The sequence below is a fragment of the Triturus cristatus genome, chromosome 7 (assembly GCF_964204655.1).
Source record: "Triturus cristatus chromosome 7, aTriCri1.1, whole genome shotgun sequence".
Taxonomy (NCBI): domain Eukaryota; kingdom Metazoa; phylum Chordata; class Amphibia; order Caudata; family Salamandridae; genus Triturus; species Triturus cristatus.
In genome coordinates, this window is record NC_140590.1 from 1,315,346,419 (window position 1) to 1,315,369,213 (window position 22,795).

Consider the following 22,795-nt stretch of genomic DNA (forward strand, 5'->3'; position numbering starts at 1 on the left):
GACTCGTACTCTGGCCTAATGGTTAAGGTCTTAACTCTTACTCTGGCCTAATAGCTAAGGTCTTAGACTCGTACTCTGGCCTACAGGTTAAGGTCTTAACTCTTACTCTGGCCTAATAGCTAAGGTCTTAGACTCATACTCTGGCATAATAGCTAAGGTCTTAGTCTCGTACACTGGCCTAATAGCTAAGGTCTTAACTCTTACTCTGGCCTAATAGCTAAGGTCTTAGACTCGTACTCTGGCCTAATAGCTAAGGTCTTAGACTCGTACTCTGGCATACAGGTTAAGGTCTTAACTCTTACTCTGGCCTAATAGCTAAGGTCTTAACTCTTACTCTGGCCTAATAGCTAAGGTCTTAGACTCGTACTCTGGCCTAATAGCTAAGATCTTAGACTCGTACTTTGGCCTAATAGCTAAGGTCTTAGACTTGTACTCTGGCCTAATGGTTAAGGTCTTAACTCTTACTCTGGCCTAATAGCTAAGGTCTTAACTCTTACTCTGTCCTCCTGGTTAAGGTCTTAACTCTTACTCTGGCCTACTGGTTAAGGTCTTAACTCTTACTCTGGCCTAATAGATATGGTCTTAACTCTTACTCTGGCCTAATAGCTAAGGTCTTAGACTCGTACTCTGGCCTAATGGTTAAGGTCTTAACTCTTACTCTGGCCTACAGGTTAAGGTCTTAACTCTTACTCTGGCCTAATAGCTAAGGTCTTAGTCTCGAACTCTGGCCTAATGGTTAAGGTCTTAATTCTTACTCTGGCCTAATAGCTAAGGTCTTAGACTCGTACTATGGCCTACAGGTTAAGGTCTTAACTCTTACTCTGGCCTACTGGTTAGGGTCTTAACTCTTACTCTGGCCTATTGGTTAAGGTCTTAACTCTTACTCTGTCCTAATAGCTGACGTCTTAGACTCGTACTCTGGCCTAATGGTTAAGGTCTTAACTCTTACTCTGGCCTACTGGTTAAGGTCTTAGCTCTTACTCTGGCCTAATAGCTAAGGTCTTAGACTCGTACTTTGGCCTAATGGTTAAGGTCTTAACTCTTACTCTGGCCTAATAGCTAAGGTCTTAACTCTTACTCTGGCCTAATAGCTAAGGTCTTAGACTTGTACTCTGGCCTACTGGTTAAGGTCTTAACTCTTACTCTGGCCTAATAGCTAAGGTCTTAGACTCATACACTGGCCTAATAGCTACGGTCTTAACTCTTACTCTGGCCTAATAGCTAAGGTCTTAGACTCGTACTCTGGCCTACTGGTTAAGGTCTTAACTCTTGCTCTGGCCTAATAGCTAAGATCTTAGACTCGTACTCTGGCCTACTGGTTAAGGTCTTAACTCTTGCTCTGGCCTAATAGCTAAAGTCTTATACTCGTACTCTGGCCTAATGGTTAAGGTCTTAACTCTTACTCTGGCCTAATAGCTAAGGTCTTAAGTCTTACTCTGGCCTAATAGCTAAGGTCTTAGACTGGTACTCTGGCCTACTGGTTAAGGTCTTAACTCTTACTCTGGCCTAATAGCTAAGGTCTTAGACTCGTACTCTGGCCTCATAGCTAAGGTCTTAGACTTGTACTCTGGCCTAATGGTTAAGGTCTTAACTCTTACTCTGGCCTAATAGCTAAGGTCTTAGACTCGTACTCTGGCCTACAGGTTAAGGTCTTAACTCTTACTCTGGCCTAATAGCTAAGGTCTTAGACTCATACTCTGGCATAATAGCTAAGGTCTTAGTCTCGTACACTGGCCTAATAGCTAAGGTCTTAACTCTTACTCTGGCCTAATAGCTAAGGTCTTAGACTCGTACTCTGGCCTAATAGCTAAGGTCTTAGACTCGTACTCTGGCATACAGGTTAAGGTCTTAACTCTTACTCTGGCCTAATAGCTAAGGTCTTAACTCTTACTCTGGCCTAATAGCTAAGGTCTTAGACTCATACTCTGGCCTAATGGTTAAGGTCTTAACTCTTACTCTGGCCTAATAGCTAAGGTCTTAGACTCGTACTCTGGCCTACTGGTTAAGGTCTTAACTCTTACTCTGGCCTAATAGCTAAGGTCTTAGACTCATACTCTGGCATAATAGCTAAGGTCTTAGTCTCGTACACTGGCATAATAGCTAAGGTCTTAACTCTTACTCTGGCCTACTGGTTAAGGTCTTAACTCTTACTCTGGCCTAATAGCTAAGGTCTTAGACTCGTACTCTGGCCTAATGGTTAAGGTCTTAACTCTTACTCTGGCCTAATAGCTAAGGTCTTAGACTCGTACTCTGGCCTACTGGTTAAGGTCTTAACTCTTACTCTGGCCTAATAGCTAAGGTCTTAGACTCATACTCTGGCATAATAGCCAAGGTCTTAGTCTCGTACACTGGCCTAATAGCTAAGGTCTTAACTCTTACTCTGGCCTAATAGCTAAGGTCTTAGACTCATACTCTGGCCTACAGGTTAAGGTCTTAACTCTTACTCTGGCCTAATAGCTAAGATCTTAGACTCGTACTCTGGCCTAATGGTTAAGGTCTTAATTCTTACTCTGGCCTAATAGCTAAGGTCTTAACTCTTACTCTGGCCTAATAGCTAAGGTCTTAACTCTTACTCTGGCCTACTGTTTAATGTCTTAACTCTTACTCTGGCCTACTGGTTAAGGTCTTAACTCTTACTCTAGCCTAATAGCTAAGGTCTTAGACTCATACTCTGGCCTAATGGTTAAGGTCTTAACTCTTTCTCTGGACTAATAGCTAAGGTCTTAGACTCGTACTCTGGCCTACTGGTTAAGGTCTTAACTCTTACTCTGGCCTAATAGCTAAGGTCTTAGACTCGTACTCTGGCCTACTGGTTAAGGTCTTAACTCTTACTCTGGCCTAATAGCTAAGGTCTTAGACTCGTACTCTGGCCTACTGGTAAAGGTCTTAACTCTTACTCTGGCCTAATATCTAAGGTCTTAACTTTTACTCTGGCCTACTGGTTAATATCTTAACTGTTACTCTGGCCTACTGTTAAGGTCTTAACTCTTACTCTGGCCTAATAGCTAAGGTCTTAGACTCGTACTCTGGCCTAATGGTTAAGGTCTTAACTCTTACTCTGGCCTAATAGCTAAGGTCTTAGACTCGTACTCTGGCCTAATAGCTAAGGTATTAGACTCGTACTCTGGCATACAGGTTAAGGTCTTAACTCTTACTCTGGCCTAATAGCTAAGGTCTTAACTCTTACTCTGGCCTAATAGCTAAGGTCTTAGACTTGTACTCTGGCCTAATGGTTAAGGACTTAACTCTTACTCTAGCCTAATAGCTAAGGTCTTAGACTCGTACTCTGGCCTAATGGTTAAGGCCGTAACTCTTATTCTGGCCTAATAGCTAAGGTCTTAACTCGTACTCTGGCCTAATAGCTAAGGTCTTAGACTCGTACTCTGGCCTAATAGCTAAGGTCTTAACTCTTACTCTAGCCTAATGGTTAAGGTCTTAACTCTTACTCTGGCCTAATAGCTAAGGTCTTAGGCTCGTACTCTGGCCTACAGGTTAAGGTCTTAACTCTTACTCTGGCCTAATGGTTAAGGTCTTAACTCTTACTCTGGCCTAATAGCTAAGGTCTTAGGCTCGTACTCTGGCCTACAGGTTAAGGTCTTAACTCTTACTCTGGCCTAATAGCTAAGGTCTTAACTCTTACTCTGTCCTACTGGTTAAGGTCCTAACTCTTACTCTGGCCTACTGGTTAAAGTCTTAACTCTTACTCTGGCCTAATAGCTAAGGTCTTAGACTCGTACTCTGACCTAATGGTTAAGGTCTTAACACTTACTCTGGCCTACAGGTTAAGGTCTTAACTCTTACTCTGGCCTAATAGCTAAGGTCTTAGACTCGTACTGTGGCCTAATGGTTATGGTCTTAACTCTTACTCTGGCCTAATAGCTAAGGTCTCAGACTCGTACTATGGCCTACAGGTTAAGGTCTTAACTGTTACTCTGGCCTACTGGTTAAGGTCTTAACTCTTACTCTGGCCTACTGGTTAAGGTCTTAACTCTTACTCTGGGCTATCGGTTAAGGTCTTAACTCTTACTCTGGCCTAATGGTTAAGGTCTTAGACTCATACTCTGGCCTAATGGTTAAGGTCTTAACTCTTACTCTGGCCTACTGGTTAAGGTCTTAACTCTTACTCTGGCCTAATAGCTAAGGTCTTAGACTCGTACTCTGGCCTAATGGTTAAGGTCTTAACTCTTACTCTGGCCTAATAGCTAAGGTCTTAACTCTTACTCTGGCCTAATAGCTAAGGTCTTAGACTCGTACTCTGGCCTACTGGTTAAGGTCTTAACTCTTACTCTGGCCTAATAGCTAAGGTCTTAGACTCATACTCTGGCATAATAGCTAAGGTCTTAGTCTCGTACACTGGCCTAATAGCTAAGGTCTTAACTCTTACTCTGGCCTAATAGCTAAGGTCTTAGACTCATACTCTGGCCTACAGGTTAAGGTCTTAACTCTTACTCTGGCCTAATAGCTAAGATCTTAGACTCGTACTCTGGCCTAATGGTTAAGGTCTTAATTCTTACTCTGGCCTAATAGCTAAGGTCTTAACTCTTACTCTGGCCTAATAGCTAAGGTCTTAACTCTTACTCTGGCCTACTGTTTAATGTCTTAACTCTTACTCTGGCCTACTGGTTAAGGTCTTAACTCTTACTCTGGCCTAATAGCTAAGGTCTTAGACTCATACTCTGGCCTAATGGTTAAGGTCTTAACTCTTACTCTGGACTAATAGCTAAGGTCTTAGACTCGTACTCTGGCCTACTGGTTAAGGTCTTAACTCTTACTCTGGCCTAATATCTAAGGTCTTAACTCTTACTCTGGCGTACTGGCTAAGGTCTTTACTCTTACTCTGGCCTAATAGCTAAGGTCTTAGACTCGTACTCTGGCCTAATGGTTAAGGTCTTAACTCTTACTCTGTCCTAATAGCTAATGTCTTAGACTCGTGCTATGGCCTACAGGTTAAGGACTTACTTCTTACTCTGGCCTAATAGCTAAGGTCTTAGACTCATACTATGGCCTACAGGTTAAGGTCTTAACTCTTACTCAGGCCTAATAGCTAAGGTCTTAGACTCATACTCTGGCCCAATGGTTAAGGTCTTAACTCTTACTCTGGCCTAATAGCTAAGGTCTTAGACTCGTAGTCTGGCCTAATAGCTAAGGTCTTAGACTCGTACTCTGGCCTACAGGTTAAGGTCTTAACTCTTACTCTGGCCTAATATCTAAGGTCTAAACTCTTACTCTGGCCTAATAGCTAAGGTCTTAGACTCGTACTCTGGCCTAATGGTTAAGGTCTTAACTCTTACTCTGGCCTAATAGCTAAGGTCTTAGACTCGTACTCTGGCCTAATGGTTAAGGTCATAACTCTTATTCTGGCCTAATAGCTAAGATCTTAACTCTTACTCTGGCCTAATAGCTAAGGTCTTAGACTCGTACTCTGTCCTAATAGCTAAGGTCTTAGACTCGTACTCTGGCCTGATAGCTAAGGTCTTAACTCTCACTCTGGCCTAATAGCTAAGGTCTTAGATTTGTACTCTGGCCTGATAGCTAAGGTCTTAACTCTTACTCTGGCCTAATAGCTAAGGTCTTAGACTTGTACTCTGGCCTAATGGTTAAGGTCTTAACTCTTACTCTGGCCTAATAGCTAAGGTATTAGACTCGTACTATGGCCTACAGGTTAAGGTCTTAACTCTTACTCTGGCCTAATAGCTAAGGTCTTAACTCTTACTCTGTCCTCCTGGTTAAGGTCTTAACTCTTACTCTGGCCTACTGGTTAAGGTCTTAACTCTTACTCTGGCCTAATAGCTAAGGTCTTAGACTCGTACTATGGCCTAATGTTTAAGGTCAAAACTCTTTCTCTGGCCTAATAACTAAGGTCTTAGACTCACACTCTGGACTAATGGTTAAGGTCCTAACTCTTACTCTGGCTTATAGATAAGGTCTTAACTCTTACTCTGGCATAATAGCTAAGGTCTTAACTCTTACTCTGGCCTACTGTTTAATGTCTTAACTCTTACTCTGGCCTACTGGTTAAGGTCTTAACTCTTACTCTGGCCTAATAGCTAAGGTCTTAGACTCATACTCTGGCCTAATGGTTAAGGTCTTAACTCTTACACTGGACTAATAGCTAAGGTCTTAGACTCGTACTCTGGCCTACTGGTTAAGGTCTTAACTCTTACTCTGGCCTAATATCTAAGGTCTTAACTCTTACTCTGGCGTACTGGCTAAGGTCTTTACTCTTACTCTGGCCTAATAGCTAAGGTCTTAGACTCGTACTCTGGCCTAATGGTTAAGGTCTTAACTCTTACTCTGTCCCAATAGCTAATGTCTTAGACTCGTGCTATGGCCTACAGGTTAAGGACTTAACTCTTACTCTGGCCTAATAGCTAAGGTCTTAGACTCATACTATGGCCTACAGGTTAAGGTCTTAACTCTTACTCAGGCCTAATAGCTAAGGTCTTAGACTCGTACTCTGGCCCAATGGTTAAGGTCTTAACTCTTACTCTGGCCTAATAGCTAAGGTCTTAGACTCGTAGTCTGGCCTAATAGCTAAGGTCTTAGACTCGTACTCTGGCCTACAGGTTAAGGTCTTAACTCTTACTCTGGCCTAATAGCTAAGGTCTTAACTCTTACTCTGGCCTAATAGCTAAGGTCTTAGACTCGTACTCTGGCCTAATGGTTAAGGTCTTAACTCTTTCTCTGGCCTAATAGCTAAGGTCTTAGACTCGTACTCTGGCCTAATGGTTAAGGTCATAACTCTTATTCTGGCCTAATAGCTAAGATCTTAACTCTTACTCTGTCCTAATAGCTAAGGTCTTAGACTCGTACTCTGTCCTAATAGCTAAGGTCTTAGACTCGTACTCTGGCCTGATAGCTAAGGTCTTAACTCTCACTCTGGCCTAATAGCTAAGGTCTTAGATTTGTACTCTGGCCTGATAGCTAAGGTCTTAACTCTTACTCTGGCCTAATAGCTAAGGTATTAGACTCGTACTCTGGCCTACAGGTTAAGGTCTTAACTCTTACTTTGGCCTAATAGCTAAGGTCTTAACTCGTACTCTGTCCTCCTGGTTAAGGTCTTAACTCTTACTCTGGCCTACTGGTTAAGGTCTTAACTCTTACTCTGGCCTAATAGATATGGTCTTAACTCTTACTCTGGCCTAATAGCTAAGGTCTTAGACTCGTACTCTGGCCTAATGGTTAAGGTCTTAACTCTTACTCTGGCCTACAGGTTAAGGTCTTAACTCTTACTCTGGCCTAATAGCTAAGGTCTTAGACTCGAACTCTGGCCTAATGGTTAAGGTCTTAATTCTTACTCTGGCCTAATAGCTAAGGTCTTAGACTCGTACTATGGCCTACAGGTTAAGGTCTTAACTCTTACTCTGGCCTACTGGTTAGGGTCTTAACTCTTACTCTGGCCTATTGGTTAAGGTCTTAACTCTTACTCTGTCCTAATAGCTGACGTCTTAGACTCGTACTCTGGCCTAATGGTTAATGTCTTAACTCTTACTCTGGCCTACTGGTTAAGGTCTTAGCTCTTACTCTGGCCTAATAGCTAAGGTCTTAGACTCGTACTTTGGCCTAATGGTTAAGGTCTTAACTCTTACTCTGGCCTAATAGCTAAGGTCTTAACTCTTACTCTGGCCTAAAAGCTAAGGTCTTAGACTTGTACTCTGGCCTACTGGTTAAGGTCTTAACTCTTACTCTGGCCTAATAGCTAAGGTCTTAGACTCATACACTGGCCTAATAGCTACGGTCTTAACTCTTACTCTGGCCTAATAGCTAAGGTCTTAGACTCATACTCTGGCCTACAGGTTAAGGTCTTAACTCTTACTCTGGCCTAATAGCTAAGATCTTAGACTCGTACTCTGGCCTAATGGTTAAGGTCTTAATTCTTACTCTGGCCTAATAGCTAAGGTCTTAACTCTTACTCTGGCCTAATAGCTAAGGTCTTAACTCTTACTCTGGCCTACTGTTTAATGTCTTAACTCTTACTCTGGCCTAATAGCTAAGGTCTTGAACTCATACTCTGGCATAATAGCTAAGGTCTTAGACTCGTACACTGGCCTAATAGCTATGGTCTTAACTCTTACTCTGGCCTAATAAGTAAGGTCTTAGACTCGTACTCTGGCCTACTGGTTAAGGTCTTAACTCTTGCTCTGGCCTAATAGCTAAGATCTTAGACTCGTACTCTGGCCTACTGGTTAAGGTCTTAACTCTTGCGCTGGCCTAATAGCTAAGATCTTAGACTCGTACTCTGGCCTACTGGTTAAGGTCTTAACTCTTGCTCTGGCCTAATAGCTAAAGTCTTAGACTCGTACTCTGGCCTAATGGTTAAGGTCTTAACTCTTACTCTGGCCTAATAGCTAAGGTCTTAAGTCTTACTCTGGCCTAATAGCTAAGGTCTTAGACTGGTACTCTGGCCTACTGGTTAAGGTCTTAACTCTTACTCTGACCTAATAGCTAAGGTCTTAGACTCGTACTCTGGCCTCATAGCTAAGGTCTTAGACTCGTACTCTGGCCTAATGGTTAAGGTCTTAACTCTTACTCTGGCCTAATAGCTAAGGTCTTAGACTCGTACTCTGGCCTACAGGTTAAGGTCTTAACTCTTACTCTGGCCTAATAGCTAAGGTCTTAGACTCATACTCTGGCATAATAGCTAAGGTCTTAGTCTCGTACACTGGCCTAATAGCTAAGGTCTTAACTCTTACTCTGGCCTAATAGCTAAGGTCTTAGACTCGTACTCTGGCCTAATAGCTAAGGTCTTAGACTCGTACTCTGGCATACAGGTTAAGGTCTTAACTCTTACTCTGGCCTAATAGCTAAGGTCTTAACTCTTACTCTGGCCTAATAGCTAAGGTCTTAGACTCGTACTCTGGCCTAATAGCTAAGATCTTAGACTCGTACTTTGGCCTAATAGCTAAGGTCTTAGACTTGTACTCTGGCCTAATGGTTAAGGTCTTAACTCTTACTCTGGCCTAATAGCTAAGGTATTAGACTCGTACTCTGGCCTACAGGTTAAGGTCTTAACTCTTACTCTGGCCTAATAGCTAAGGTCTTAACTCTTACTCTGTCCTCCTGGTTAAGGTCTTAACTCTTACTCTGGCCTACTGGTTAAGGTCTTAACTCTTACTCTGGCCTAATAGATATGGTCTTAACTCTTACTCTGGCCTAATAGCTAAGGTCTTAGACTCGTACTCTGGCCTAATGGTTAAGGTCTTAACTCTTACTCTGGCCTACAGGTTAAGGTCTTAACTCTTACTCTGGCCTAATAGCTAAGGTCTTAGACTCGAACTCTGGCCTAATGGTTAAGGTCTTAATTCTTACTCTGGCCTAATAGCTAAGGTCTTAGACTCGTACTATGGCCTACAGGTTAAGGTCTTAACTCTTACTCTGGCCTACTGGTTAGGGTCTTAACTCTTACTCTGGCCTATTGGTTAAGGTCTTAACTCTTACTCTGTCCTAATAGCTGACGTCTTAGACTCGTACTCTGGCCTAATGGTTAAGGTCTTAACTCTTACTCTGGCCTACTGGTTAAGGTCTTAGCTCTTACTCTGGCCTAATAGCTAAGGTCTTAGACTCGTACTTTGGCCTAATGGTTAAGGTCTTAACTCTTACTCTGGCCTAATAGCTAAGGTCTTAACTCTTACTCTGGCCTAATAGCTAAGGTCTTAGACTTGTACTCTGGCCTACTGGTTAAGGTCTTAACTCTTACTCTGGCCTAATAGCTAAGGTCTTAGACTCATACACTGGCCTAATAGCTACGGTCTTAACTCTTACTCTGGCCTAATAGCTAAGGTCTTAGACTCGTACTCTGGCCTACTGGTTAAGGTCTTAACTCTTGCTCTGGCCTAATAGCTAAGATCTTAGACTCGTACTCTGGCCTACTGGTTAAGGTCTTAACTCTTGCTCTGGCCTAATAGCTAAAGTCTTATACTCGTACTCTGGCCTAATGGTTAAGGTCTTAACTCTTACTCTGGCCTAATAGCTAAGGTCTTAAGTCTTACTCTGGCCTAATAGCTAAGGTCTTAGACTGGTACTCTGGCCTACTGGTTAAGGTCTTAACTCTTACTCTGGCCTAATAGCTAAGGTCTTAGACTCGTACTCTGGCCTCATAGCTAAGGTCTTAGACTTGTACTCTGGCCTAATGGTTAAGGTCTTAACTCTTACTCTGGCCTAATAGCTAAGGTCTTAGACTCGTACTCTGGCCTACAGGTTAAGGTCTTAACTCTTACTCTGGCCTAATAGCTAAGGTCTTAGACTCATACTCTGGCATAATAGCTAAGGTCTTAGTCTCGTACACTGGCCTAATAGCTAAGGTCTTAACTCTTACTCTGGCCTAATAGCTAAGGTCTTAGACTCGTACTCTGGCCTAATAGCTAAGGTCTTAGACTCGTACTCTGGCATACAGGTTAAGGTCTTAACTCTTACTCTGGCCTAATAGCTAAGGTCTTAACTCTTACTCTGGCCTAATAGCTAAGGTCTTAGACTCATACTCTGGCCTAATGGTTAAGGTCTTAACTCTTACTCTGGCCTAATAGCTAAGGTCTTAGACTCGTACTCTGGCCTACTGGTTAAGGTCTTAACTCTTACTCTGGCCTAATAGCTAAGGTCTTAGACTCATACTCTGGCATAATAGCTAAGGTCTTAGTCTCGTACACTGGCATAATAGCTAAGGTCTTAACTCTTACTCTGGCCTACTGGTTAAGGTCTTAACTCTTACTCTGGCCTAATAGCTAAGGTCTTAGACTCGTACTCTGGCCTAATGGTTAAGGTCTTAACTCTTACTCTGGCCTAATAGCTAAGGTCTTAGACTCGTACTCTGGCCTACTGGTTAAGGTCTTAACTCTTACTCTGGCCTAATAGCTAAGGTCTTAGACTCATACTCTGGCATAATAGCTAAGGTCTTAGTCTCGTACACTGGCCTAATAGCTAAGGTCTTAACTCTTACTCTGGCCTAATAGCTAAGGTCTTAGACTCATACTCTGGCCTACAGGTTAAGGTCTTAACTCTTACTCTGGCCTAATAGCTAAGATCTTAGACTCGTACTCTGGCCTAATGGTTAAGGTCTTAATTCTTACTCTGGCCTAATAGCTAAGGTCTTAACTCTTACTCTGGCCTAATAGCTAAGGTCTTAACTCTTACTCTGGCCTACTGTTTAATGTCTTAACTCTTACTCTGGCCTACTGGTTAAGGTCTTAACTCTTACTCTAGCCTAATAGCTAAGGTCTTAGACTCATACTCTGGCCTAATGGTTAAGGTCTTAACTCTTTCTCTGGACTAATAGCTAAGGTCTTAGACTCGTACTCTGGCCTACTGGTTAAGGTCTTAACTCTTACTCTGGCCTAATAGCTAAGGTCTTAGACTCATACTCTGGCCTAATGGTTAAGGTCTTAACTCTTACTCTGGACTAATAGCTAAGGTCTTAGACTCGTACTCTGGCCTACTGGTTAAGGTCTTAACTCTTACTCTGGCCTAATAGCTAAGGTCTTAGACTCGTACTCTGGCCTACTGGTAAAGGTCTTAACTCTTACTCTGGCCTAATATCTAAGGTCTTAACTTTTACTCTGGCCTACTGGTTAAGATCTTAACTGTTACTCTGGCCTACTGTTAAGGTCTTAACTCTTACTCTGGCCTAATAGCTAAGGTCTTAGACTCGTACTCTGGCCTAATGGTTAAGGTCTTAACTCTTACTCTGGCCTAATAGCTAAGGTCTTAGACTCGTACTCTGGCCTAATAGCTAAGGTATTAGACTCGTACTCTGGCATACAGGTTAAGGTCTTAACTCTTACTCTGGCCTAATAGCTAAGGTCTTAACTCTTACTCTGGCCTAATAGCTAAGGTCTTAGACTTGTACTCTGGCCTAATGGTTAAGGACTTAACTCTTACTCTAGCCTAATAGCTAAGGTCTTAGACTCGTACTCTGGCCTAATGGTTAAGGCCGTAACTCTTATTCTGGCCTAATAGCTAAGGTCTTAACTCGTACTCTGGCCTAATAGCTAAGGTCTTAGACTCGTACTCTGGCCTAATAGCTAAGGTCTTAACTCTTACTCTAGCCTAATGGTTAAGGTCTTAACTCTTACTCTGGCCTAATAGCTAAGGTCTTAGGCTCGTACTCTGGCCTACAGGTTAAGGTCTTAACTCTTACTCTGGCCTAATGGTTAAGGTCTTAACTCTTACTCTGGCCTAATAGCTAAGGTCTTAGGCTCGTACTCTGGCCTACAGGTTAAGGTCTTAACTCTTACTCTGGCCTACTAGCTAAGGTCTTAACTCTTACTCTGTCCTACTGGTTAAGGTCCTAACTCTTACTCTGGCCTACTGGTTAAAGTCTTAACTCTTACTCTGGCCTAATAGCTAAGGTCTTAGACTCGTACTCTGACCTAATGGTTAAGGTCTTAACACTTACTCTGGCCTACAGGTTAAGGTCTTAACTCTTACTCTGGCCTAATAGCTAAGGTCTTAGACTCGTACTGTGGCCTAATGGTTATGGTCTTAACTCTTACTCTGGCCTAATAGCTAAGGTCTCAGACTCGTACTATGGCCTACAGGTTAAGGTCTTAACTGTTACTCTGGCCTACTGGTTAAGGTCTTAACTCTTACTCTGGCCTACTGGTTAAGGTCTTAACTCTTACTCTGGGCTATCGGTTAAGGTCTTAACTCTTACTCTGGCCTAATGGTTAAGGTCTTAGACTCATACTCTGGCCTAATGGTTAAGGTCTTAACTCTTACTCTGGCCTACTGGTTAAGGTCTTAACTCTTACTCTGGCCTAATAGCTAAGGTCTTAGACTCGTACTCTGGCCTAATGGTTAAGGTCTTAACTCTTACTCTGGCCTAATAGCTAAGGTCTTAACTCTTACTCTGGCCTAATAGCTAAGGTCTTAGACTCGTACTCTGGCCTACTGGTTAAGGTCTTAACTCTTACTCTGGCCTAATAGCTAAGGTCTTAGACTCATACTCTGGCATAATAGCTAAGGTCTTAGTCTCGTACACTGGCCTAATAGCTAAGGTCTTAACTCTTACTCTGGCCTAATAGCTAAGGTCTTAGACTCATACTCTGGCCTACAGGTTAAGGTCTTAACTCTTACTCTGGCCTAATAGCTAAGATCTTAGACTCGTACTCTGGCCTAATGGTTAAGGTCTTAATTCTTACTCTGGCCTAATAGCTAAGGTCTTAACTCTTACTCTGGCCTAATAGCTAAGGTCTTAACTCTTACTCTGGCCTACTGTTTAATGTCTTAACTCTTACTCTGGCCTACTGGTTAAGGTCTTAACTCTTACTCTGGCCTAATAGCTAAGGTCTTAGACTCATACTCTGGCCTAATGGTTAAGGTCTTAACTCTTACTCTGGACTAATAGCTAAGGTCTTAGACTCGTACTCTGGCCTACTGGTTAAGGTCTTAACTCTTACTCTGGCCTAATATCTAAGGTCTTAACTCTTACTCTGGCGTACTGGCTAAGGTCTTTACTCTTACTCTGGCCTAATAGCTAAGGTCTTAGACTCGTACTCTGGCCTAATGGTTAAGGTCTTAACTCTTACTCTGTCCTAATAGCTAATGTCTTAGACTCGTGCTATGGCCTACAGGTTAAGGACTTAACTCTTACTCTGGCCTAATAGCTAAGGTCTTAGACTCATACTATGGCCTACAGGTTAAGGTCTTAACTCTTACTCAGGCCTAATAGCTAAGGTCTCAGACTCGTACTCTGGCCCAATGGTTAAGGTCTTAACTCTTACTCTGGCCTAATAGCTAAGGTCTTAGACTCGTAGTCTGGCCTAATAGCTAAGGTCTTAGACTCGTACTCTGGCCTACAGGTTAAGGTCTTAACTCTTACTCTGGCCTAATAGCTAAGGTCTAAACTCTTACTCTGGCCTAATAGCTAAGGTCTTAGACTCGTACTCTGGCCTAATGGTTAAGGTCTTAACTCTTACTCTGGCCTAATAGCTAAGGTCTTAGACTCGTACTCTGGCCTAATGGTTAAGGTCATAACTCTTATTCTGGCCTAATAGCTAAGATCTTAACTCTTACTCTGGCCTAATAGCTAAGGTCTTAGACTCGTACTCTGTCCTAATAGCTAAGGTCTTAGACTCGTACTCTGGCCTGATAGCTAAGGTCTTAACTCTCACTCTGGCCTAATAGCTAAGGTCTTAGATTTGTACTCTGGCCTGATAGCTAAGGTCTTAACTCTTACTCTGGCCTAATAGCTAAGGTCTTAGACTTGTACTCTGGCCTAATGGTTAAGGTCTTAACTCTTACTCTGGCCTAATAGCTAAGGTATTAGACTCGTACTATGGCCTACAGGTTAAGGTCTTAACTCTTACTCTGGCCTAATAGCTAAGGTCTTAACTCTTACTCTGTCCTCCTGGTTAAGGTCTTAACTCTTACTCTGGCCTACTGGTTAAGGTCTTAACTCTTACTCTGGCCTAATAGCTAAGGTCTTAGACTCGTACTATGGCCTAATGGTTAAGGTCAAAACTCTTTCTCTGGCCTAATAACTAAGGTCTTAGACTCACACTCTGGACTAATGGTTAAGGTCCTAACTCTTACTCTGGCTTATAGATAAAGTCTTAACTCTTACTCTGGCCTAATAGCTAAGGTCTTAGAATCGTACTCTGGCCTAATGGTTAAGGTCTTAACTCTTACTCTGGCCTACAGGTTAAGGTCTTAACTCTTACTCTGGCCTAATAGCTAAGGTCTTAGACTCGAACTCTGGCCTAATGGTTAAGGTCTTAATTCCTACTCTGGCCTAATAGCTAAGGTCTTAGACTCGTACTATGGCCTACAGGTTAAGGTCTTAACTCTTACTCTGGCCTACTGGTTAAGGTCTTAACTCTTACTCTGGCCTACTGGTTAAGGTCTTAACTCTTACTCTGGCCTATTGGTTAAGGTCTTAACTCTTACTCTGTCCTAATAGCTAAGGTCTTAGACTCGTACTCTGGCCTAATGGTTAAGGTCTTAACTCTTACTCTGGCCTACTGGTTAAGGTCTTAGCTCTTACTCTGGCCTAATAGCTAAGGTCTTAGACTTGTACTTTGGCCTAATGGTTAAGGTCTTAACTCTTACTCTGGCCTAATAGCTAAGGTCTTAACTCTTACTCTGGCCTAATAGCTAAGGTCTTAGACTTGTACTCTGGCCTACTGGTTAAGGTCTTAACTCTTACTCTGGCCTAATAGCTAAGGTCTTAGACTCATACTCTGGCATAATAGCTAAGGTCTTAACTCTTACTCTGGCCTACTGTTTAATGTCTTAACTCTTACTCTGGCCTACTGGTTAAGGTCTTAACTCTTACTCTGGCCTAATAGCTAAGGTCTTAGACTCATACTCTGGCCTAATGGTTAAGGTCTTAACTCTTACACTGGACTAATAGCTAAGGTCTTAGACTCGTACTCTGGCCTACTGGTTAAGGTCTTAACTCTTACTCTGGCCTAATATCTAAGGTCTTAACTCTTACTCTGGCGTACTGGCTAAGGTCTTTACTCTTACTCTGGCCTAATAGCTAAGGTCTTAGACTCGTACTCTGGCCTAATGGTTAAGGTCTTAACTCTTACTCTGTCCCAATAGCTAATGTCTTAGACTCGTGCTATGGCCTACAGGTTAAGGACTTCACTCTTACTCTGGCCTAATAGCTAAGGTCTTAGACTCATACTATGGCCTACAGGTTAAGGTCTTAACTCTTACTCAGGCCTAATAGCTAAGGTCTTAGACTCGTACTCTGGCCCAATGGTTAAGGTCTTAACTCTTACTCTGGCCTAATAGCTAAGGTCTTAGACTCGTAGTCTGGCCTAATAGCTAAGGTCTTAGACTCGTACTCTGGCCTACAGGTTAAGGTCTTAACTCTTACTCTGGCCTAATAGCTAAGGTCTTAACTCTTACTCTGGCCTAATAGCTAAGGTCTTAGACTCGTACTCTGGCCTAATGGTTAAGGTCTTAACTCTTACTCTGGCCTAATAGCTAAGGTCTTAGACTCGTACTCTGGCCTAATGGTTAAGGTCATAACTCTTATTCTGGCCTAATAGCTAAGATCTTAACTCTTACTCTGTCCTAATAGCTAAGGTCTTAGACTCGTACTCTGTCCTAATAGCTAAGGTCTTAGACTCGTACTCTGGCCTGATAGCTAAGGTCTTAACTCTCACTCTGGCCTAATAGCTAAGGTCTTAGATTTGTACTCTGGCCTGATAGCTAAGGTCTTAACTCTTACTCTGGCCTAATAGCTAAGGTCTTAGACTTGTACTCTGGCCTAATGGTTAAGGTCTTAACTCTTACTCTGGCCTAATAGCTAAGGTATTAGACTCGTACTCTGGCCTACAGGTTAAGGTCTTAACTCTTACTCTGGCCTAATAGCTAAGGTCTTAACTCTTACTCTGTCCTCCTGGTTAAGGTCTTAACTCTTACTCTGGCCTACTGGTTAAGGTCTTAACTCTTACTCTGGCCTAATAGATATGGTCTTAACTCTTACTCTGGCCTAATAGCTAAGGTCTTAGACTCGTACTCTGGCCTAATGGTTAAGGTCTTAACTCTTACTCTGGCCTACAGGTTAAGGTCTTAACTCTTACTCTGGCCTAATAGCTAAGGTCTTAGACTCGAACTCTGGCCTAATGGTTAAGGTCTTAATTCTTACTCTGGCCTAATAGCTGACGTCTTAGACTCGTACTCTGGCCTACAGGTTAAGGTCTTAACTCTTACTCTGGCCTACTGGTTAGGGTCTTAACTCTTACTCTGGCCTAATAGCTAAGGTCTTAACTCTTACTCTGTCCTAATAGCTGACGTCTTAGACTCGTACTCTGGCCTAATGGTTAAGGTCTTAACTCTTACTCTGGCCTACTGGTTAAGGTCTTAGCTCTTACTCTGGCCTAATAGCTAAGGTCTTAGACTCGTACTTTGGCCTAATGGTTAAGGTCTTAACTCTTACTCTGGCCTAATAGCTAAGGTCTTAGACTTGTACTCTGGCCTACTGGTTAAGGTCTTAACTCTTACTCTGGCCTAATAGCTAAGGTCTTAGACTCATACACTGGCCTAATAGCTACGGTCTTAACTCTTACTCTGGCCTAATAGCTAAGGTCTTAGACTCGTACTCTGGCCTACTGGTTAAGGTCTTAACTCTTGCTCTGGCCTAATAGCTAAGATCTTAGACTCGTACTCTGGCCTACTGGTTAAGGTCTTAACTCTTGCTCTGGCCTAATAGCTAAAGTCTTAGACTCGTACTCTGGCCTAATGGTTAAGGTCTTAACTCTTACTCTGGCCTAATAGCTAAGGTCTTAAGTCTTACTCTGGCCTAATAGCTAAGGTCTTAGACTGGTACTCTGGCCTACTGGTTAAGGTCTTAACTCTTACTCTGGCCTAATAGCTAAGGTCTTAGACTCGTACTCTGGCCTCATAGCTAAGGTCTTAGACTCGTACTCTGGCCTCATAGCTAAGGTCTTAACTCTCACTCTGGCCTAATAGCTAAGGTCTTAGACTTGTACTCTGGCCTAATATCTAAGGTCTTAACTCTTACTCTGTCCTACTGGTTAAGGTCTTAACTCTTACTCCGGCCTACTGGTTAAGGTCTTAACTCTTACTCTGGCCTAATAGCTAAGGTCTTCGACTCGTACTATGGCCTAATGGTTAAGGTCTTAACTCTTACTCTGGCCTAATAGCTAAGGTCTTAGGCTCATACTCTGGCCGAATGGTTAATGTCTTAACTCTTACTCTGGCCTAATAGCTAAGGTCTTAACTCTTACTCTGGCCTAATAGCTAAGGTTTTAGACTCGTACTCTGGCCTAATGGTTAAGGACTTAACTCTTACTCTGGCCTACAGGTTAAGGTCTTAACTCTTACTCTGGCCTAATAGCTAAGGTCTTAGACTCATACTCTGGCCTAATGGATAAGGTCTTAACTCTTACTCTGCCTCAATAGCTAAGGTCTTAGACTTGTATTGTGGCCTACAGGTTAAGGACTTAACTCTTTCTCTGGCCTACTGGTTAAGGTCTTAACTCTTACTCTGGCCTACTGGTTAAGGTCCTAACTCTTACTCTGGCCTATTGGTTAAGGTCTTAACTCTTACTCTGACCTAATAGCTAAGGTCTTAGACTCGTACTCTGGCCTAATGGTTAAGGTCTTAACTTTTACTCTGGCCTACTGGTTAACGTCTTAACTCATACTCTGGCCTACTGGTTAAGGTCCTAACTCTTACTCTGGCCTATTGGTTAAGGTCTTAACTCTTACTCTGGCCTAATAGCTAAAGTCTTAGACTCGTACTCTGGCCTAATGGTTAAGGTCTTAACTCTTACTCTGGCCTAATAGCTAAGGTCTTAGACTCGTAGTCTGGCCTACTGGTTAAGGTCTTAACTCTTACTCTGGCCTAATAGCTAAGGTCTTAACTCTTACTCTGGCCTAATAGCTAAGGTCTTAACTCTTACTCTGGCCTACTGGTTAAGGTCTTAACCCTTACTCTGGCCTAATAGCTAAGGTCTTAGACTCGTACTATGGCCTACTGGTTAAGGTCTTAACGCTTACTCTGGCCTACTGGTTAAGGTCTTAACTCTTACTCTGGCCTAATAGCTAAGGTCTTAGACTCGTACTCTGGCCTACTGGTTAAGGTCCTAACTCTTACTATGGCCTAATATCTAAGGTCTTAACTCTTACTCTGGCCAAATAGCTAAGGTCTTAACTCTTACTCTGGCCTGTTAGCTAAGGTATTAGACTCATACTCTGGCCTGATGCTTAAGGTCTTAACTCTTACTCCGGCCTAATAGCTAAGGTCTTAGACTCATACTCTGGCCTAATGGTTAAGGTCTTAACTCTTACTCTGGCCTAATAGCTAAGGTCTTAACTCTTACTCTGGCCTATAGCTAGGGTCTTGAACTGGTACTCTGGCCTACTGGTTAAGGTCTTAACTCTTGCTCTGGCCTAATAGCTAAGGTCTTAGACTCGTACTCTGGCCTAATAGCTAAGGTCTGAGACTCGTACTCTGGCCTGATAGCTAAGGTCTTAACTCTTACTCTGGCCTAATAGCTAAGGTCTTAGACATGTACTCTGGCCTAATGGTTAAGGTCTTAACTCTTACTCTGGCCTAATAGCTAAGGTCGTAGACTCGTACTCTGGCCTACAGGTTAAGGTCTTAACTCTTACTCTGGCCTAATAGCTAAGGTCTTAACTCTTACTCTGTCCTCCTGGTTAAGGTCTTAACTCTTACTCTGGCCTAATAACTAAGGTCTTAGACTCATACTCTGGCCTAATGGTTAAGGTCTTAACTCTTACTCTGGCATAATAGCTAAGGTCTTAACTCTTACTCTGACCTAATAGCTAAGGTCTTAGACTCGTACTCTGGCCTAATGGTTAAGGTCTTAATTCTTACTCTGGCCTAATAGCTAAGGTCTTAGACTCGTACTATGGCCTACTGGTTAAGGTCTTAACTCTTACTCTGGCCTACTGGTTAAGGTCTTAACTCTTACTCTGGCCTAATAGCTAAGGTCTTATACTGGTACTCTGTCCTACTGGTTAAGGTCTTAACTCTTACTCTGGCCTAATAGCTAAGGTCTTAGACTCGTACTCTGGCCTAATAGCTAAGGTCTTAGACTCGTACTCTGGCCTGATAGCTAAGGTCTTAACTCTCACTCTGGCCTAATAGCTAAGGTCTTAGACTTGTACTCTGGCCTAATATCTAAGGTCTTAACTCTTACTCTGTCCTACTGGTTAAGGTCTTAACTCTTACTCCGGCCTACTGGTTAAGGTATTAACTCTTACTCTGGCCTAATAGCTAAGGTCTTCGACTCGCACTATGGCCTAATAGTTAAGGTCTTAACTCTTACTCTGGCCTAATAGCTAAGGTCTTAGGCTCGTACTCTGGCCGAATGGTTAAGGTCTTAACTCTTACTCTGGCCTAATAGCTAAGGTCTTAACTCTTACTCTGGCCTAATAGCTAAGGTTTTAGACTCGTACTCTGGCCTAATGGTTAAGGTCTTAACTCTTACTCTGGCCTACAGGTTAAGGTCTTAACTCTTACTCTGGCCTAATAGCTAAGGTCTTAGACTCATACTCTGGCCTAATGGTTAAGGTCTTAACTCTTACTCTGGCCTAATAGCTAAGGTCTTAGACTTGTATTGTGGCCTACAGGTTAAGGACTTAACTCTTTCTCTGGCCTACTGGTTAAGGTCTTAACTCTTACTCTGGCCTACTAGTTAAGGTCCCAACTCTTACTCTGGCTTATTGGTTAAGGTCTTAACTCTTACTCTGGCCTAATAGCTAAGGTCTTAGACTCGTACTCTGGCCTAATGGTTAAGGTCTTAACTTTTACTCTGGCCTACTGGTTAAGGTCTTAACTCGTACTCTGGCCTACTGGTTAAGGTCCTAACTCTTACTCTGGCCTATTGGTTAAGGTCTTAACTCTTACTCTGGCCTAATAGCTAAAGTCTTAGACTCGTACTCTGGCCTAATGGTTAAGGTCTTAACTCTTACTCTGGCCTAATAGCTAAGGTCTTAGACTCGTAGTCTGGCCTACTGGTTAAGGTCTTAACTCTTACTCTGGCCTAATAGCTAAGGTCTTAACTCTTACTCTGGCCTAATAGCTAAGGTCTTAACTCTTACTCTGGCCTAATAGCTAAGGTCTTAACCCTTACTCTGGCCTAATAGCTAAGGTCTTAGACTCGTACTATGGCCTACTGGTTAAGGTCTTAACGCTTACTCTGGCCTACTGGTTAAGGTCTTAACTCTTACTCTGGCCTAATAGCTAAGGTCTTAGACTCGTACTCTGGCCTACTGGTTAAGGTCCTAACTCTTACTATGGCCTAATATCTAAGGTCTTAACTCTTACTCTGGCCTAATAGCTAAGGTCTTAACTCTTACTCTGGCCTGTTAGCTAAGGTATTAGACTCATACTCTGGCCTGATGCTTAAGGTCTTAACTCTTACTCCGGCCTAATAGCTAAGGTCTTAGACTCGTACTCTGGCCTAATGGTTAAGGTCTTAACTCTTACTCTGGCCTAATAGCTAAGGTCTTAACTCTTACTCTGGCCTATAGCTAGGGTCTTAGACTGGTACTCTGGCCTACTGGTTAAGGTCTTAACTCTTGCTCTGGCCTAATAGCTAAGGTCTTAGACTCGTTCTCTGGCCTAATAGCTAAGGTCTGAGACTCGTACTCTGGCCTGATAGCTAAGGTCTTAACTCTTACTCTGGCCTAATAGCTAAGGTCTTAGACATGTACTCTGGCCTAATGGTTAAGGTCTTAACTCTTACTCTGGCCTAATAGCTAAGGTCTTAGACTCGTACTCTGGCCTACAGGTTAAGGTCTTAACTCTTACTCTGGCCTAATAGCTAAGGTCTTAACTCTTACTCTGTCCTCCTGGTTAAGGTCTTAACTCTTACTCTGGCCTAATAACTAAGGTCTTAGACTCATACTCTGGCCTAATGGTTAAGGTCTTAACTCTTACTCTGGCATAATAGCTAAGGTCTTAACTCTTACTCTGACCTAATAGCTAAGGTCTTAGACTCGTACTCTGGCCTAATGGTTAAGGTCTTAATTCTTACTCTGGCCTAATAGCTAAGGTCTTAGACTCGTACTATGGCCTACAGGTTAAGGTCTTAACTCTTACTCTGGCCTACTGGTTAAGGTCTTAACTCTTACTCTGGCCTACTGGTTAAGGTCTTAACTCTTACTCTGGCCTATTGGTTAAGGTCTTAACTCTTACTCTGGCCTAATAGCTAAGGTCTTAGACTCGTACTCTGGCCTACTGGTTAAGGTCTTATCTCTTACACTGGCCTAATAGCTAAGGTCTTAGACTCGTACTCTGGCCTACTGGTTAAGGTTTTAACTCTTGGTCTGGCCTAATAGCTAAAGTCTTAGACTCGTACTCTGGCCTAATGGTTAAGGTCTTAACTCTTACTCTGGCCTAATAGCTAAGGTCTTAACTCTTACTCTGGCCTAATAGTTAAAGTCTTAGACTGGTACTCTGGCCTACTGGTTAAGGTCTTAACTCTTACTCTGGCCTAATAGCTAAGGTCTTAGACTCGTACTCTGGCCTAATAGCTAAGGTCTTAGACTCGTACTCTAGCCTGATAGCTAAGGTCTTAACTCTCACTCTGGCCTAATAGCTAAGGTCTTAGACTTGTACTCTGGCCTAATGGTTAAGGTCTTAACTCTTACTCTGGCCTAATAGCTAAGGTCTTAGACTCGTACTCTGGCCTACTGGTAAAGGTCTTAACTCTTACTCTGGCCTAATATCTAAGGTCTTAACTCTTACTCTGGCCTACTGGTTAAGGTCTTAACTCTTACTCTGGCCTACTGTTAAGGTCTTAACTCTTACTCTGGCCTAATAGCTAAGGTCTTAGACTCGTACACTGGCCTAATGGTTAAGGTCTTAACTCTTACTCTGGCCTAATAGCTAAGGTCTTAGACTCATACTATGGCCTACAGGTTAAGGTCTTAACTCTTACTCTGGCCCAATAGCTGAGGTCTTAGTCTCGTACTATGGCCTAATAGTTACGGTCTTAACTCTTACTCTGGCCTAATAGCTAAGGTCTTAACTCTAACTCTGGCCTAACGGTTAAGGTCTTAACTCTTACTCTGGCCTACTGGTTAAGGTCTTAACTCTTACTCTAGCCTAATAGCTAAAGTCTTAACTCTTACTCTGGCCTAATAGCTAAGGTCTTAGACTCATACTCTGGCCTACTGGTTAAGGTCTTAACTCTTACTCTGGCCTACGGGTTACGGTCTTAACTCTTACTCTGGCCTAATAGCTAAGGTCTTAACTCGTACTCTGGCCTACTGGTTAAGGTCTTAACTCGTACTCTGGCCTACTGGTTAAGGTCTTAACTCTTACTCTGGCCTAATAGCTAAGGTC